Source organism: Pantherophis guttatus, chromosome 15, assembly GCF_059756535.1.
Source record: "Pantherophis guttatus breed Tessera chromosome 15, ASM5975653v1, whole genome shotgun sequence".
Taxonomy (NCBI): domain Eukaryota; kingdom Metazoa; phylum Chordata; class Lepidosauria; order Squamata; family Colubridae; genus Pantherophis; species Pantherophis guttatus.
In genome coordinates this window covers 12902398-12920401 of record NC_142077.1, presented here as the reverse complement: position 1 = coordinate 12920401, position 18004 = coordinate 12902398, and the positions used below count along the sequence as shown (strand labels likewise).

Here is an 18004-nt window from a genome sequence, read left to right as displayed (position 1 = left end):
TAGGGCTGCCATGAACCCCCCTTGAGCTTCAGCCCCCCCAATACCGCATGGATCCCCCTCCCCATTTCCCCGCTTCCCTCTCTGCGACGAACTCCCTCCTCCTCCAGGTGAAGCCCTCAAGGACTCTCCCGCCCCCCAAGCTCCCCCTCCCCACACCCACTTCCCGGGAAAATCCTCCGCTCGGCTCGCGCTCTCTCTCTCTCTCTCTCTCTCTCTCTCTCTCTCTCAACGTCTGGACGAGTCTGCCCCTTCTGATTTCAACCCCGATTGTGGCAGAATCTCCCTCCCTCCCTTACTCCCTCCCTCCCTCTTTCTTTCTTTCTTTCTTTCTTTCTTTCTTCCTTCCTTCCTTCCTTCCTTCCTTCCTTCCTTCCTTCCTTCCTTCCTTCCTTCCTTCCTGTGGGTCAGGATCCCCCTTCTGGACGAGTCAGCCCCTTCCAATTTCAACCCCGATTGTGCCAGAATCTCCCTCCCTCCCTCCATCTCTCTCTCTCTCTCTCTCTCTCTTTCTTCCTTCCTTTCTTTCTTTCTTTCGGTACCGAGTTGATTCAGTGGTCGAATTGAATTTTTTTACTACCGATTCTGTGAGCGGGGCTTGGTAGGTGTGCGTGGCTTGGTGGGCGTGGCAGGGGAAGGATACTGCAAAATCTCCATTTCCTCCCCACTACTGGGGAAAAGATACTGCAAAATCCCCATTCCCATCCCACTCTGGGGCCAGCCAAAGGTGGTATTTGCCCGTTGTCCGAACTACTCAATATTTCCGCTACCGGTTCTCCAGAACCTGTCAGAACCCGCTGCATTGCACCCCTGAGTTGATTGCTCATTGGTTGCAATAGGAATTGATTGACAAACCGGAATTGACCCGCTAGCTTGTTCCCTGAGCTTGAAATTTTGGGCTGAGAGTGACTGGCCCATAGTTATCCAGCTGTTGTGGCCCGTACACGGCCTGTGCAGCTAGTAGCTGATTCAGACAGCGAGGAGGCTGGTGCGATGCTGCGCCAGCAGCCTGTGCAGCTGGCTTTTAAGTCGGACAGTGAGGAGGCTGGAGAAGATGTGGTGCCAGAGGCAGGGATTCAGCCAGGGCCTTCAGAAGCTCCCTTAAGTGAAGAGGACGAAGAGGAGGAGCCTCTTCCTGATGCACTGGTGCACAGAGCTGCCAAAAGGCAGGAGTGGCTCCTCAGGAGGAGGTCTCCTCGAGAGTAAGGCTTGGGGCTAATTGGCCACTCCCTTAGCCTATTTAAGGAGGAACACCGACTGAAGCAATTTCCAGGGAACAACTTCATTCACATACCCTCCTGTCTTGTCTTGCTTATCTTATCAGCTTCCTGCAAATTGCTTCTGGGCATTCTGCCAGTCATAGTAAGCTTTCAGTTATTATTCTTTGAATTCTTGGCAGCTGTTAATGCAATTAATTAACAGCCTTTGTTGTAAAAGACTGATTTATTTAGTAAACCAAGGGGGATAATCCTCAGGTGAAAAAGAAGTTCGCATACAGCAAGGACTTCCAGCCAGGCTCCTCCTTGTCACTTTCCTTCTTAAGTCATTCCCTGTGCTGGAGTTTCCTTTCCTCTGTTTGCATTCCTAACACTTTCCTTCTTTCCTTTTTATTTCACTTCCTCCTATATTATAGGACCTGTCTAATTTCCTGAATGGCCTGGATTTCCAAAGCTTCTCTCTTTTCATCTTATTTTGTGGAAGTCGCTGAGATCCAAAGATGGGAGGGAACAGAAACCGTAAGAACTCCAGATGATTTCTCTCTCTCCATCCAAACTTGAGTTCATCACTTGAATGCTAACTGTCGTTTAAAGTAGCGATTGAAACGGTTGTAGTGGCCTCTGCAAAGACCAGCTCCCTATTTTGATAAGCTCTCATGGATACCCAATTCCTGATCCTTATAGAAACAAAGTCGTTTTTTTTAAAGACTCGGTAAATGTTTCTCACATTAAAAGAATCCTCTTCCTTTTATGATCGTTCTGTTTTAGTGATTGAATTATTCTGAATCCCCTTTCGTGGCCAGATAAATGTTAGTCCTTCTACAAATAATGGTTGGTTTGTGACTCTTAACTCTGGTGGAGAACTATCTCCCTCCCACCTTCTCCGCTCTCATTAAAATGTCAAGGTGATGGGTAACTATCATGTGCCTCTGGTTTTGGATCAATGTTGGCTTGAGACTCAGTCAACTTGTGGAGACAAAGAAGATTAAATTGGGGGAAAAAAGAGGATTTTTATTCTTTCTATTCATGATGATATAAGAATTTCGTAAAGGAGCTTCTCTATCAGTGACTTTAATATACTATGGTGTATTTTTGCCATTCAATTGGTGGGTAAGGATCCCCAGCGCCTGCACAATCTCACACTTGGCCACAACCTCCCTGACAACTCTCAGAATCCACTTGGCCCTTCAGAGGCCCTGCTGGACGTGCTCTCTACTGGAGGAGCCCCTGTTCCCAGGGACGGTTGTGGGAGGAAGGACCACTCCCTTCGGCTCCTCTGGATGCGGCTGACAGGGACATCTCCATCCAGATGTCCACATGAGGGGATCTACCGTGGGGACAGGGAAGGGTCAGGACAGACCTCTCCTACCACGACAGCCGTCCCAGGGTTCGGGGCCTCCTACTGCACACTTGTCAAGCCTGGTCATATCCACGACGGTTGAAATAACGACAATGACAATAATGATGATGATAACAATAATAATTTGTATTAATGATGATAATAACAGTAAAATATAACTGTAATATAACAACATCTGATAATAACTGTAAAATATAACTGGAATATAACAATAACTGATAATAACTAAAATAAAAATAAAACAATCACAATCAATCACAATCTAGGGAAGTTGAGCGAGGAGACGATGGTATTCCCTTGTCCTGCTCTTTTCAGGGAGGGCTGGATGTTTTCAGAGGATGGTGAGGGAGGGGAAGGAGGGGAAGGGGAGGAGAGGGAGGGGGGAGGAGGAGGAGGGGGATGGGGAGAGAGAAAAGGGGCAGGAGGAGGGGAAGAGGGATATATGGGAAAGGGAGGGGGAGGAGAGGGAGGGGGAGGAGGGGGTGGAGAATGGGGAAGGGGAGGGGGATGGGAAGGAGGGAGGAGGGGAGGAGGGAAAGGAAGGGGGAGGGGGAGGAAGAGGATCTTCCTGATCTTCCACCCTCTTCAGTCTCTGCCTCTGGAAGAAGGAGAAAGGGAGATTTTGTCGTAAGTGGTCAAATGTGGCCTCCCTGTTCTAATTTTCCTCTCTCCCTCCATCCCTTATAGGGCAGGTTCTTCACCCTGGAATCCTGCTTCAACCAAGCTGCTTCAGGGAATCCTGGTCCTCTCCCTCCCTCAGTCACGGCTGCTGTCTACCTGATTCTCACCTCCTCAGCCTCTCCCTGAAATTCCGCAGGATGGTCGCCTTCTCCTCGCTCAACTTCCAGTTCTTCATTTTAAGGTCTTTTACTTCTTCTTTCAGTTGGACTCTTTCTATTATCATTTCTTCAAACATTTTTGAATTCCTGCAAATTATGAAAAGCAGAAATTAGGCCTCTCATGATACATAGATAGATAGATAGATAGATAGATAGATAGATAGATGGATGGATGGATGGATGGATGGATGGATGGATGGATGGATGGATGGATGGAAGCAAGATATTTCTCACCTCTCCAGCTGTTCTTGGAGGGTTTTAATCTCCGTGAGGAGCTCCCTTTTCTCCCCAGCGTGCTGCAGAACTCTGCAGAGGAGGCTCTTGTACTCGTCTTTCTCCAACTGCAACTGTTGTTCCAAAGTTTCGATTCTGTAAGAGACGAAGACAAGAGCAAAATTAGCCCCCTCAGGTTTTCACCCCAACCATCCAACCTGCTTAGAATTAAGACTCCCTAAAAATACCTGGCCCTTTCTCACCTCCTGTGGCTCTCCTCCAGCTGCCTGCAGAGTTCTGCATTGGTGGTCTGACGCTGGGGAGATTTGTGCGGGAGCTCCTCCTTCAGAGTTTTGCTGTAAATACGAGAACCGGAGAGAAATTAGTCCCTTGATTATTTTTACTAGAATCATCAAACGTTTTCTTCAATTGAAAAATATTTTTAAAATACCTTTATGTTTGTGTGTGTGCATAAATTCGGTGTTGCCATTTCTACTGCAACAATCAGAAATCTCTCCTTACAGGAAACAATGCTATAACCATTGTGGGAAGCCACTCCCTCCCAGAAGAATGAAATATTAAAAAGGCAGAGTATTATATTTCCCCTAAAAGAGAAATAGAAATCCCTGCCCCCAGCAGATACTTGGTGCCCATGAAGAGAGACTGGGCCATCCTATCTACAAGACAAAAGACCTTCATCTCCAGGGTTTGGGGATTAAGACATGGCCCTCCAGGACATAAGAGGATTATCTAACCGCAGAGCTCACTGCATTGCAAAATCTCCTAAGGCCATTGCATCAGCCCAAGCTTCAAACAAACGTATCTCAGACAAACTCTGCGGATTTGCACATGACTCCATGGGAGTCTGACAACAGCCAATAGAATACATGTTCTTGCACAGGAACAGCAAGCTCAAGTTCAAGGCCCAAGAGAAGGTATCAATACCCCTGACTCTCCACTCCATGTGCTCAGCTGCTCAGGACTTCAAACTCATGTCGTCCTGTCCATCAATAAACCATCTTTCCAATCAGCCTCCATGTTTCCAGTGTCTTTCTCCCAGCTTGGAACTGAACCAGAGGGATATTTCTTCCATCAGTTTGGCTCCCCAAGATGGGACTTCAAACTCACCTGAGCAACGGACCTGGCCCGGGTAAGCCTCCCTTCCTGGCACAGACCCATTGGGTCCGTGGATGGATTTTTCGCAGACCTTGGCCGTTGGGAACAAGGGCTTTAAAGGGGTTTTGAGTTCTGAGCTCAAAGGCTGCTTGGAAAGAAGGCGAGTACCTCTTTCTTTCAGTAGAAACTAAGGGGCCAACCTTTACAAATACAGATTTGGTCATCCATTCAAGACAGGATATTCTGAGCAAAGGTAGGATTAGCCCTCAGCCACCATCGGAATTGCCCAACAAGTCCCTTCGTTGCATTGTAGGAAGGGAAATGCTCTGAGATCTTATTATCTGAAGAACCCCTATTGGGACACAGTTACCATTAAAAGCTGAACTAGAAACCAAATCGATAACAAACTGCAACCAAATACAAACAAACAAATAAGAACTCTTAAGCACATTAGAATCGGAAAAAGGCTCTAAAGCAACCATCCAAAGGAGGGAAACCGAGGTCATCCAAACCTTAGACAGGTGAAGAAAAGGAACATTTACAACACACCAGAACCCAGGCAAAGATATAGGAACCACCAAACAGGCAGAGTAAAGAGAAACAAAGCTTAGGAAAAGCCCAGGACGTTGTAGAAATGCACAAACAGGTCAATTGCAAAGAACAAAGGGCTGAAAGCAAAAAGGTTCGATTATAAAACAACTACTCCCTCGAACAGACTGGCGTTTGCATGCCTTCCGCCCTACAGAGATTGCCCCAGGACACCCCACACAACAGTGGCTTCACTACAAGAAGATCAAATGAATGATCTGGGCTCGGAATCTAATCCAGAGATTTAGAAGGGGACCGGAAGAGAGCTGGGCACAGCAGAAGACCCCCTCCCAAGTCTGACAATTTTATATAATTATAATTATAACAACAGCAACAACAGCAACAACAGAGTTGGAAGGGACCTTGGAGGCCTTCTGGTCCACCCCCCTGTCCAGGCAGGAAACCCTCCACCACTTCAGAGAAATGGTTATCCAACATCTTCTTAAAAACTTCCGGTGTTGGAGCAGCCACAACTTCTGGAGACAAGTTGTTCCACTGATTGATTGTTCTCACTGTCAGGAAATTTCTCCTTAGTTCTAAGTTGCTTCTCTCCTTGAAGAGTTTCCACCCATTGCTTCTTGTCCTGCCCTCGGGAGCTTTGGAGAATAGATTCGCTCCCTCTTGTTTGTGGCGGCCCCAGAGAACACTGCTGTCATGTCTCCCCCGGTTCTTCTTTTCATTCAACTAGACATCCCCAGTTCCTGCAACCGTTCTTCCTATGTTTTAGCCTCCAGTCCCCTCATCGTCTTCGTTGCTCTTCTCTGCACTCTTTCTAGAGTCTCCACATCCTCTTTACATCGTGGCAACCAAAACTGGATGCCACATTCCAAGTGTGGCCTTACCAAGGCCTTAAAAAGTGGCATCAACACTTCACGTGGTCTTGATTGATGCAGCCTGGAACTGGGTTGGCTTTTTTGGCAGCTGCTGCACACGCCTGGCTCCTGTTTAAACGGTTGTCCACTAGGACTCCAAGATCCCTCTGAGAGTTACTCCTGTTGAGCGAGGTGCCCCATATACTGTCCCTGTGCATTTTGTTTTTCTTGGCTAAATGTAGAACCTCACTTTTTTCACCCTTGAATTTCATTTTGTTAGATAGCGCCCAATGTTCCAATTTTGGAGCCCTTTTGAAGGAAGAGTGGGCAAAGATTTCCACGGCAAGATCGGCTCTAAGGCCAAAAGACTAGATGCTCTCATAAAAGCCAAAGGTGTTTCAACAAAGGATTCCTTTAAAAAATAAATGTTATATTTTATATTCTTTAGGTAAAATGTAGACTTACGTGCCACTCTTCTCCCTCGGATTCCTCAGCGGGTGCCCCCCAGATGTTGCAGGAGTCTGGAAAAGTTAAAATAACAGCCGTGAAATATATATATCGTCAGAGGCTTTGAAAAGTATTTTTCCTACAAGCTCTTCAGCCGAAGAGGTTGTAGGGGAAAAAATGCCTTTAAAAGCCTCTGGCGATCCCAGCTGAGTTGCCTGATCGTCAGAGGCTTTTCAAAGCATTTTTTTTCTGCAACCTCTTAAGGTTGTAGAAAAAATGCTTTAAAAAAAAAAAGTTGGCCACGCCCACCAAGTCACATTAACCCCCACCAAGCCATGCCCACAAAATAAGCCACACCCACAGAACCGGGAGTAAAAAAAATTAGAACCCACCCCTGCCCCAGAAGATTTAGACTGCTTACCTTGGGGGGGCGGGTGGTAAAGGACCGCTGAGGGGGAGGACCTTCCTTGATAGGGGGCAGGTTGCCGGCCCGTGAATTCGTCTGCTGAAAAGCAACGGAGGCCATGAGGACGGTGGGCCTGAGCCCAGGAAAAACCCTCAAGCCCGGTTAATCCAGGCCCCCTCACCCAAAAAAGCCATTTTGACTTCCAGGGTTTGGGTCCCATTGGGTACATGTTGACAAACAATTAAAGAAATAAATACGACATACCTCCGTCGGTCCCCGTTTCCACAGGACGGGCTGCTCCTCTGGAACCACTGGAAAACAAATAGACTGCTTTAAAAACACAAACTTATTGACATTGCCTCGACCTGGCCCCGCCTCCTGGCCTCCCTCGCCTGGCCCCGCCTGGCCCTTCCCCTCCTGAGGGTCCCCCCCAACCCCTGAGAAAACGATCTTCTCAAGATCCCGTAGACCAGGGGTGAAATCTAAAATTTGTTACTACCGGTTCTGTGGGCGTGGCTTGGTGGTGGTGGGGTAATGTGATTGGGTGGGCATGGCGATTTTTAAAAAACTTTTAAAACCATTTTTTCTACAACCTCTTCGGCAAAGTGGTTGTAAAAAATCCTTTCAAAAGGCTCTGACGATCCCAGCTGAGTTAACTGATAGTCAGAGGCTTTTTTTCTTTTAAATGCCTCTGAGGATCAGGCAACTCAGCTTGGATTGTCAGAGGCATTTAAAAGAAAAAAAGCCTCTGAGGATCGCGTGGTTCAGTTGGGCATGTGGGGGGGGGCAGGGATTTTTGCTATCGATTCTCTGAACCACCCGCCTCCACCTCTACCAGATCAGGCAATCCGGTCCAAACCGGGAGCATTTCACCCCTGCCGTAGACCCTTTTGGCTCAGGCAGTGGAATTTCCCACCGGTTCCCTCTCTCCGCAAAGCGAAGGGACCACAGAAAGGCTGCCTGGCCCAGAATGGGGCTGCCTCCAACTTCGGAATTGGGAGTGTCCAGAAAAACAGGGGGACCAATGGGAATTCTCCCTCCTTTAGCATCATCAGTCTCTGGGCAAAGTTTCCCTTGACTTCACCCAATGCAGGAGAGAGTTCCACTCAGTTCTTCAGGCCAAGATCCCCCTCCCACTTTCTCCGCTTCTCTCTCTCCGCAGAACTGTCTCTCCTCCTTCAGGTGAAGCCCCCAAGGACTCTGCCTGGAGACCGATGACACTCAAGCAGGGAGAATTCCCATTGGTGCTGCTGCTGGTTCTGGCCCTTCCCACCTCCAAAGTCTGAGATCAACGCTTCCTCCCCCCAATTCAGACCCCCCCTTCCTCTTCTGGGGCTGGAAGCATCTGGCCGGGACAGATGCTCCTCCTTTCCCAGAGGAAGATTTCTGCCGGAGGAAGAATTTGGGGATCGGGTGGCGCTGGATGAGAAGAGGGGAGGTGCACCCCACAGCCAGGGATGACTTGGGGGTCACAGAAACCCCCCAATCCGATGGGAAGCGACAGGAAGCCCTCCGCTAATCCAGGAAGAGGTGGAGAGGATCTGCAGCAGTGGTGGGTTCCTCCCGGTTGGGCCCAGTTCCGCCGAGCTGGTAGTGGTGATGATATGACTCATGGAACCGACTCTGCCCCCCCGCCCCTCCTCTGCCCCCCCCACATTATTCTTACTTTTATTTGGCCCCATCCCCAATCTATTGCTGCCTCCTGAGTCCCAGCTGATCGGCTAGAAGGGAAAAAACTGTTTAAACTCTTGCTGTGGGGCTTCAAAAGGCCGCCCTACAGCTGATCAGTGTTAAAACAAATGAGTAGACCAGTGGTTCCCAAAGTGGGCAGTACTGCTCCCTGGGGGGCGGTGGGATGCCTTAGGGGGGCGGTAAGAGGCAAGGAGGGTAGCCCCCACCCTTTGGCCTGTGCAGTTATCCTTGCAAGCAAACAGCCAGAAAAAACAACTCCTTTCATCTTCAGCATAGGCTAATTAGCCCATTGATTAGATCGGCCTCCCAACTCTCAGCTGATTTGCTCTCAGATGTTTTGCAGAGGGCTCTGTTGCTGCAAAGAGCTAAATTGCTGGAGCAGATTTTTTTTTCTCCTTGTGCAAATGAAGCTGAAAACGAAAGTGAAAGTAAAGCAGGCTGTCGGCTTTGCTGTTTGCTGCAACGTTGGAAAATTAGGCAGAGGCAGAGTTCTTTTCTTTTTCCTCACCAAAAAAGGTAGGTGCAAACAATGGGAAATTTAGGGCAAAAGAGGAGAGTTCAAGATTTTAAAACACAAAAGAAAAAAAGCTCTATTTAACTAGGGAATTGTAATAATTGAGATACTATTAATTGTATATTGTGTTGAAAGCAGAAATGGTTAAGTTGTGGCTTGGAGGAATATATGGGGGAAATTATTTGATTTATTATTATTGGTAAATATAATTAAGTAATTAATTAATGTAAGAAATTGGATTGCATGGAAATAATTAGAATATTCATGTTCATATTGATTAATATACAAAAAAGATAGTTATATAACTAATTGATTTATATTAAAATGTTGAATTTGTATTAAACAACTGTAATATTACATAATTAACCAATGTGAGGATGGATATAAAAATAGATGACAATGGGAAGGGGTATAATATAGAATAGAAGGGGAAAATTGAATTTGATTAAGATTAGAGAGGAGGATGAAGGGTAATATTGGTTTTTAAAAAAATAGATAAGGAATAAATATGGCAAAAAAGGAAATATAGAAATTGTAAATTTAATTGAAATGACTAAACACTGTTTAAATTTGTGAACCGGCCAAATACTCTGTTCAAAGAAAATACATTGTATGTTTGTATGTATGTTTCTAATTATTGCTATTTATTCATATTTGTTCTCTTTTATTCTTTAAAGTTTAACAATTCATTCTTTATCTTAATATCTTTATATTTGTTTGGGGTTGGTTTTCTTCCCTTTCATCTTTTTTATTGTACAGCAATCTTTCTCCTCAAACCTACCACTTCTCTCTTTTCTTTCCTTCTTACTTTCTCTTCCCCCCACCCTCTTCTTCTCCTCCTCTCTTCCTCCTTCTTTTACCCTCACTCCTACTCTCTTCCTCCCTCTCTTACCCTCCCTCCTACTCTAATTTCCCTTCCCTTCCTTCCTCCCTTCTCTTCCTTCCCTCTCTCTCCTTCCTTCTTCCATCTGTCTTCTCCTTCCTTCATCCCTCTCTATAGCTGTATTCTTTTGTGCATATGGACTACTCAGAGGGCTGAAAAAGTTATTTTTGACTGGTCCTTGCACTTTTGACCAGTCCTCGAACTTACAACTGTCCTCACATTTTACGTTTTTGCCCTATCTTGTCACCATGGTGAAGAGAAGCAGTTGTGAAATGAGTGACACAGTTGTTAAGAATGCTATAATGAGCATAAATGATGACCGGTCATACGTGCGAAGACTGGTCAAAAGTGTGAGGACCTGTCAGAAATCACTTTTTTCAGCCCTCTGGATAGTCCTTTTGTGCATATGGACTACTCAGAGGGCTGAAAAAGTTATTTTTGACTGGTCCTCGCACTTTTGACCAGTCCTCAAACTTACGACTGTCTTCACATTTTACGTTTTTGCCCTATCTTGTCACCATGGTGAAGAGAAGCAGTTGTGAAATGAGTGACATGGTTGTTAAGAATGCTGCACGGGCATAAATGTGAGGACCAGTCAAAAGTGCGAGGACCTGTCAGAAATGATTTTTTTCAGCCCTCTGAGAAGTCCCTATACACAGAGCCATGGCCACCTGGTCACATGACCACAAGCCACGCCCACCCAGTCACATGACCACGTCCACAAAATAAGCCACGCCCACAGAACCGGTAGTAAAAAAAATTTAGAACCCACCCCTGCTTTCACACTGTCAATTGTTCACACTGCTCAAGCAAAACTAACAGGTGTGAATTAAGTTTTAGCTAAAAAATGGAGCTTTAATTCCAGAAGTCCATTCTTTAAACTTGGACTTCTGGAATTAAAAGGCTGTGGATTAAATGGTCCTCCAGAGAAAAGATGGGGAAGAGTATCTTGCTTTTAGACATGATAAGAGCTGTCTAGAAAGGTGAGTTATGAGCTATTTTTGCATCATCAAAAATTTAATTTATTACCTGTTAAAAATGCAAAGCCAAGGAGTACAAGGAGCAAATAAAAGCCACACCCACAAAATAAGCCACGCCCAGGGAACCGGTAGTAAAAAATTTTAGAACCCACCCCTGGTCAGCCCCTTCTGATTTCAACCCCGATTCTGTCGGAATCTCCCTCCCTCTTTCTTTCTTTCTTTCTTTCTTTCTTTCTTTCTTTCTTTCTTTCTTTCTTTCTTTCTTCCTTCCTTCCTTCCTTCCTTCCTTCCTTCCTTCCTTCCTTCCTTCCTTCCTTCCTTCCTTCCTTCCTTCTCATTATCCACAGGCCCCACCCCCCACCTGCTCTAAAGTAAGACATTCCCCCAAAATAAGACTTAAGAAACGTTTTTTATACTTAAAATGGTCATTAGGGCACAGAACTATTTGTTAAATTTTCTGAATCCCACCACTGATTGTATCCTACCTTTATTTCTCCGCTGGACCTTTTTCTGGAAACGATAAAAGAAATTTCCTGCCATCCCTGCAGTGGTAGCAGTTGAGAATGAGGCAGGACAGCCGGCCAAGGTCTTATGACACGTGCTGTGATGTCATCATCTTTGATCCAGCGGTGGGCAGATGCCAGGCTGCCCCCTCCAGCAACGGTGGGCCTTTCCATAGGGAGCCTCACACGCGCTGACAGAGAGACCCCGAGAGGTCTGGAAGGAAAAGAGGAAATGGGGGGGGGTGAAAGATGGAGGGGAGGCCCCCCAAGGCTCCCAGGAGAACGGAGCCCACAGAATGTTCCGCTAAGTGCTCATATTGTTATATTATGACCGAAGAGAGGACCTTTCAATCTTTCTCTCCAAGGTTAAAGGGATCAAGTGGATCACTCATCTCCCTCTCAGTCCACCCGCTCCCCTCCTTCCCCCCTTTCCCTCCTGGATCCTCTAGCCCACTCCTCTCATAAAACGGACTCGCTTCACTTAATTTCCTTGGAGATTTATTTGGTGAGGTGGGACATTGGAGGCAGGCGGGGCAGCTGGGAAGGAGAGATCCGGTCCGGTCCATCATTTAGGGAAAGATCGGATTCCAAAGTCTTTGTGGTCCAGAGGTTTCCCAGCCAGCTTTCCCAGCCAGACTCTGACAATCCAAGTCAACGGGAGGAGCCGGATTCACTTAATGACCAAAGTGGCCAAAGAGGTTGTATATTTATTTGTTCGATTTATGTGCTGCCCTTCTCCGGAGACTCAGGGTGGCTTACAATATAAATTAGATATCGATATCGAAGCATTGTTGGAGACCCCACCCACCCACTCTGGCTCCCCTCTGGGAGGGGGTTTCCAAGGATTTCCAGCAGGACTCCCCAATTCTGTAGGGGCTTTACTCCCGATGCCCTCCGCCTGGGAAACTCAGGATGCCTTTTTCTCACCAGGTACATGTACACATCCGAACGAGACTGTGATGTTTCTCTGTGTCACATGATATAGGTGTGTATGTGGATATATATACATAATTTTATTTATTTATTTATTTATTTAGTCATGATTATGTAGTGTATATTGGAGGTGGCAGCCCTTTGAGAGCTCTATGCAACGAAATTCCATTTTAATGTTGCTGATTAGTGTACATTTAAAGTGACAATAAAGTTATCCTGTCCTATTGTATTCTGTATTTACTTTTCTATTATTCCTATTCTATTCCATTCTATTCCTTCCAACTCTGTTATTCTATTCTATTCTGTTCTGTTCTATTCTATTCTAGTCCATATTTTCTATTCTATTCTATTCTATTCTAGTCCATATTTTCTATTCTATTCTATTCTGCATTTTCTATTCTATTCTATTCTATTCTATTCTATTCTATTCTATTCTAGTCCATATTTTCTATTCTATTCTATTCTATTCTATTCTATTCTATTCTATTCTATTCCGCATTTTCTATTCTATTCTATTCTATTCTATTCTATTCTATTCTATTCTATTCTATTCTATTCTATTCTAGTCCATATTTTCTATTCTATTCTATTCTATTCTATTCTATTCTATTCTATTCCATATTTTCTATTCTATTCTATTCTATTCTATTCTATTCTTTTCTATTCTATTCTATTCTATTCTATTCCGCATTTTCTATTCTATTCTAATTCTAATTCTATTCTCTTTGATAATCTCAAGGTGGATGCCTGGAGATGTAGTCATGGCAACGGTGTTTACTTTTTTATTAGCTGAGGGTTTTTGCTGCTGCTTCGGTCTGAACCACTTGGACAGGGGGATTCTGGGTAGTCAGAGAGCCGTTAGAATGTACCAACTCCTGAAATTCTCAGGGGTCGTCCTGTGTTAATGGTCTTGATCTTCCTGGGGGCTGATGAGAGAGCAGCCCAGAAAATGGGGGACCGGCTGTGTCTGAGGCCTCCACCTCCAGAATAGAATAGAATAGAATAGAATAGAATAGAATAGAATAGAATAGAATAGAATAGAATAGAATAGAATAGAGTAGCGTACAGTCGAGTAGAGTAGAGTAGAGTAAAGTAGAATAGAATAGAATAGAATAGAATAGAAAATGCAGAATAGAATAGAATAGAAAATATGGACTAGAATAGAATAGAATAGAATAGAATAGAATAGAATAGAATAGAAAATGCAGAATAGAATAGAATAGAATAGAATAGAATAGAATAGAATAGAATAGAATAGAATAGAATAGAATAGAGCTGGAAGGGACCTTGGAGGTCTTCTAGTCCAGCCCCCTGCTCAAGCAGGAGAACCTAAATGATCTCAGACAAGTGGCTGTCTAGTTTCTTCTTAAAAACCTTCAGGGATAAAGCAGCCACAACTTCTGGAGGCAGGCAGTTCCACGGGTCAATTGTCCTCCCTGTTAGGAAATTTCTCCTTAATTCCAGGCTGCTTCTCTCTTTGTTCAGTTTCCATCCGTTGTTTCTTCTCCTGCCCTCTGGAGCTCTGGAGAATAATTTGACCCCGTCTTCTTTGTGGCAGCCTCCCAGATATTGAAATATTGCTATCACGTCACCCCTAATTCTTCTTTTCTTCAGACTAGCCAGACCCAAAACCTGCAGCCTTTCTTCCTATGGTTTAGTCTCCAGGCCTAAACAGGGACACTGTGAGGATCTGCCTTCTAAGTTGCGTTTCTCAGCTTTGTCATAACTTTTAACCGTTGCTAAATGAATGGTCATAAGTCAAGGACTACCTGTATTGCAGGCATTCAGAGAATCATAGAATGTAAGCTTTGAAAGGCACCTTCATGGTCATCTAGTCCAACCCCATCCCCTGTGTAGGAAGCCAATGCCAAAAATGCACCATTTACATAGACGGATCTCTCATTCTTTTTTTTTTTTTTAATTTGATTTATGTGCCGCCCTTCTCCGGAGACTCAGGGCGGCTTACAATGCGTTAAGCAATAGCCTTCATACTTTTGTATATTTTATACAAAGTCAGCTTATTGCCCCCACAAACTGGGTCCTCATTTCACCTACCTTAGAAAGGATGGAAGGCTGAGTCAACCTTGAGCCTTGGAGAGATTCGAACCAGCAGAAATTGCAGGCAGCTGTGTTAATAACAGGGTGCACTAAACCCCTGCACTATCAAGGCTCTTCATTCTTGCATTTTAATGGGCTTTTCTTTATTTTTATCAGGGAGTTGAAGAGAATGATTCAGAGCCAAATCTGTTGTCCCTACAAGGAACTGGATGTGACCTGGAAGGAGAGTCTTCACCAACTCCATCATCCTCTCTTGTTCCGCTATCCAAATTATCATCTGCTCCATCTGGCTGGGAGTTTCTCCCCCCTTCCCTGACTCTGACCTCCACTCCCAGCCTGGAGAGATCATCCTGCAATGCAACGAAGGGGCCGTTGTCATGTTCTACGTCACCCTCAGCTACATGGGCTTCCTGGCTGCCATCTGCTTCACGGTGGCTTTCCTGGCCAGGAACCTGCCTGGGGCCTTCAACGAAGCCAAGCTGATCACCTTCAGCATGCTGGTCTTCTGCAGTGTCTGGGTGACTTTTGTGCCCACCTACCTGAGCACCAAAGGGAAATCCATGGTGGCTGTGCAGGTCTTCTCCATCCTGGCCTCCAGTGCTGGTCTGCTGGGCTGCATCTTCATCCCCAAGTGCTACGTTATCCTTCTGAGGCCAGACCTCAACACAAAGGAGCAGCTCACAGCCAGAACTAATGTGAAAACATGAGATATAACACCATTATGATATTTCAAGTGTTGTTAAAGTTTCTTTTATTTGAAAAAAGATTTTATTTCCACTTAGGTACTATGCAGGAATTAAAGAAAAAATATATGTATATGTTTCTTGCAGTTCCCTTCCCTTTCATCTCAATAAATCTTACTGAAGAGAACTCTGAGAAGGCCAATGAACCTGACATTGTATAGAAAAATCATTTGAGCCATTGTTTCTACTGACAGAGGGCTAAAAGTGTCTATATGTGGGAGAGAGAAAGAGAGTAGGAAAAGAGATAAGAGGGAAGCTGTGGGAACCAACCTCAAGCATGTTGCATGTTAACCTCCACGAGAACCACTGGAATGCCAGAATGAGCTGAAATGCCATGTTTGACTTTCTCTCAGCCGGGAAGCAAATCTTCATGTGCTGATTTCCTGATAAAACCCTCTTTGCAGAAAGTGTTGACTGCAAATGCCTTCTGGGATTTCACTTTGGAGTTGTTTTTACTTAGTTGTCTACCTCTAAGAACTTCCCACTCTATTTTTTTTTCTTTTGTCATCCAGAGAATTAAAATAGCAACATCCAATGATATTTAGATCCTTTAATTTCCCACTCTACAATTTGTACCTAAAGCATTTCTCTGCTGCTCTTCTGAGCTTGTCTTGTCTGTGAAGGGCTGGACAAGATTTCCAGCAAAAGGGGACTTTCTCTGGAGGAGGTTGAAGGGATCCTGCCTAAAGGCAGCCGTATCATTTAACCAAATGGTCTGGACTTTGGCAAGAAGGTTCAATACTGCATATTTATCCAGGACCAAGAACGGGGCAAATAAGGGTGGGAGCATCTAGGTTACCAGGCATCTGAATCCACGGAAGGTATTCTGCTTTCCAAACACAGAGATTGCTGAGATTCTGATGGCTCAGACCAAGGTCAGTCTAAGTTTCACAGTGACCACACAGATCCCTCTGATTCTCCCACAACCAGAAGGCAGAGACTTATGGCTTTTCCCAAAATGGAACTGGTCTTTTCCCCTAATTTCACTTTCCTCCATCACACCACACAGCCATCTCGCACTCTAGGAATCCCCAATTCTGGTATCCCAAATTCATCTGAGAAAAGATTTTTTTTCCAAAGTTCAATCAATCAATAGGTACTGAGTCAGGACTGGAACTCCGAGTCTCCTGGGGAGCGGCCCAAAGAAACCCAGCCAGCTTCCCTGCTGAAGATGGGACTAGAACTCACCAACCCCTGGTGATAAAGCCACCTGACCTGCAATCATGTCTACGACAGAACTAGAACTCGGAGCCTCCTGGACAGTGGCCCCCAACTCACCCAGCCGGCTTCCCTGCCTAAGGTAGGATTAGAACTCCCAGCCCCCTCGAGGAGTGATTGGCGCTTTGATTCCCCCCCCAACACAAAAGGCTCCTTCTGCAGCTGCCCGGCCTCGCCCAGACAGACAGCTGTCACTCAAGCCCGTCCTGCCCCGCTCCCTCGCGCCACGCCCAGGTCAGGCAGTGCCACCCCCGGCAGGCGGGCTACCCGAGCCTCCCCCCTCCCACTGCCTTGCCTGCGGATGCCCTCCTCGGGGCTGGTCGGAGCCAGAGCGCCTGGAGGGGCTTCCTCTCGTCTGGGTTGCGCGGATCGAGGCTCTGCGGCGCTTCCCTCCCGGGCCGAGCAGGGGCTCCGTCTCCCAGAGGCTGCGGGAGGCGGGCAGGGCTGTCCCGGGAGCTGCGGGGGAGAAGCGGACGGGCTTAAGCCGAGGAAAGAAGCTCCAGGCGGCCTGGCCGTTCTCGGGAGGAGCTGGACGGCCCCCGCGGGGCTCCGGGGAGCCTGGGGGGTTTCTCTCCCTTCCAGGTTGCGACGCGACGGGCCGGGGAGAAACAGCGCCGGCTGCGCGCTTGGCTGCTGGCACTTCGGGGAGGAGAGGAGCAGCCGCATCTCTCGGAATGGGGCGGGGGGGGAGGAGGTGTCAAAGCCCCCCTTTTATTTTTGCCTGCCTCGGCGGTGCTTTTAAATGCCGCTGCAGACTTGACCTCTCTCCCCTTCCCCTTATCTCAAAGGCTTCCCTTATCCCCCCCCATAAATCGGTCCCCCCCTCTTTTTCCGACCCGGCACTCCAAGGGCGGCGGTCCTTCTGCCTGGCAGCTGCCCGCTGAGGAGTCGGTGGAAGGGCAGCCAAAGGGCCCCGACCGACCCCCTTCTGCCCCTTTCTTGGGCTAAAGATGCCCAGGGGCTCTCGGACCCCCCGCCCGCCCGCCCCGATCTCCTGCGTCTGGGGAAGTTGTGGGAGTCCCGCTCCTTCTCCTCTCCCCAACTGTAGACAGCAACCTCTGGAGAAGGAGGGGGGGCTCCGCCTGCCTTGCCAGGGAGAATAAAGGACCGGGGGGGGGGGGGGAGCGGAATGTTCCTTTTCTCCGGGCTGAGGTGGGCCCGGTTCCTCCTGAAGGGAAACAATAATAAGGATATAATAAATAATGCTAGGATATGATATACTGGTATACTAGATTCTGTAACTATTAGGTTCTTGTAATACACATATGCCTTTGTATTTGTATCACACATATTATGCCTTTATATTTGTATCTCCTGTAACAAACATATTCTGTTATTAGGCCTGTAACGTATCTGGTATTTGTCAAACATGTCCCTGCCATTTGACCTGAACCCATCTCAATCTTCTCCCTGTTTTTTATTCTTGTGCCACCTAAGAGCATGGTACTATCTCAGTCCTAATTTATGTTTGATCTGGATAGACTC

The 18004-nt window shown here is 46.4% G+C and overlaps 2 long non-coding RNA genes across 2 annotated transcripts; one reads left to right on the top strand and one right to left on the bottom strand.

Moving 5' to 3' along the window:
* The first annotated feature begins 1543 nt into the window (after positions 1–1543).
* On the top strand, positions 1544–4355 carry LOC148111925 (uncharacterized). Its single transcript, XR_015729922.1, has 3 exons — positions 1544–1733; positions 3262–3436; positions 4151–4355. It is a non-coding gene; the product is annotated as an uncharacterized LOC148111925 (long non-coding RNA).
* A 2580-nt stretch (positions 4356–6935) lies between these two features.
* LOC148111924 (uncharacterized) lies at positions 6936–11683 on the bottom strand. The gene is made up of 3 exons (XR_015729921.1): positions 11550–11683; positions 7260–7306; positions 6936–7094 (listed from the first exon to the last, which is right to left on the bottom strand). It is a non-coding gene; the product is annotated as an uncharacterized LOC148111924 (long non-coding RNA).
* Between the last annotated feature and the right edge of the window lie 6321 nt (positions 11684–18004).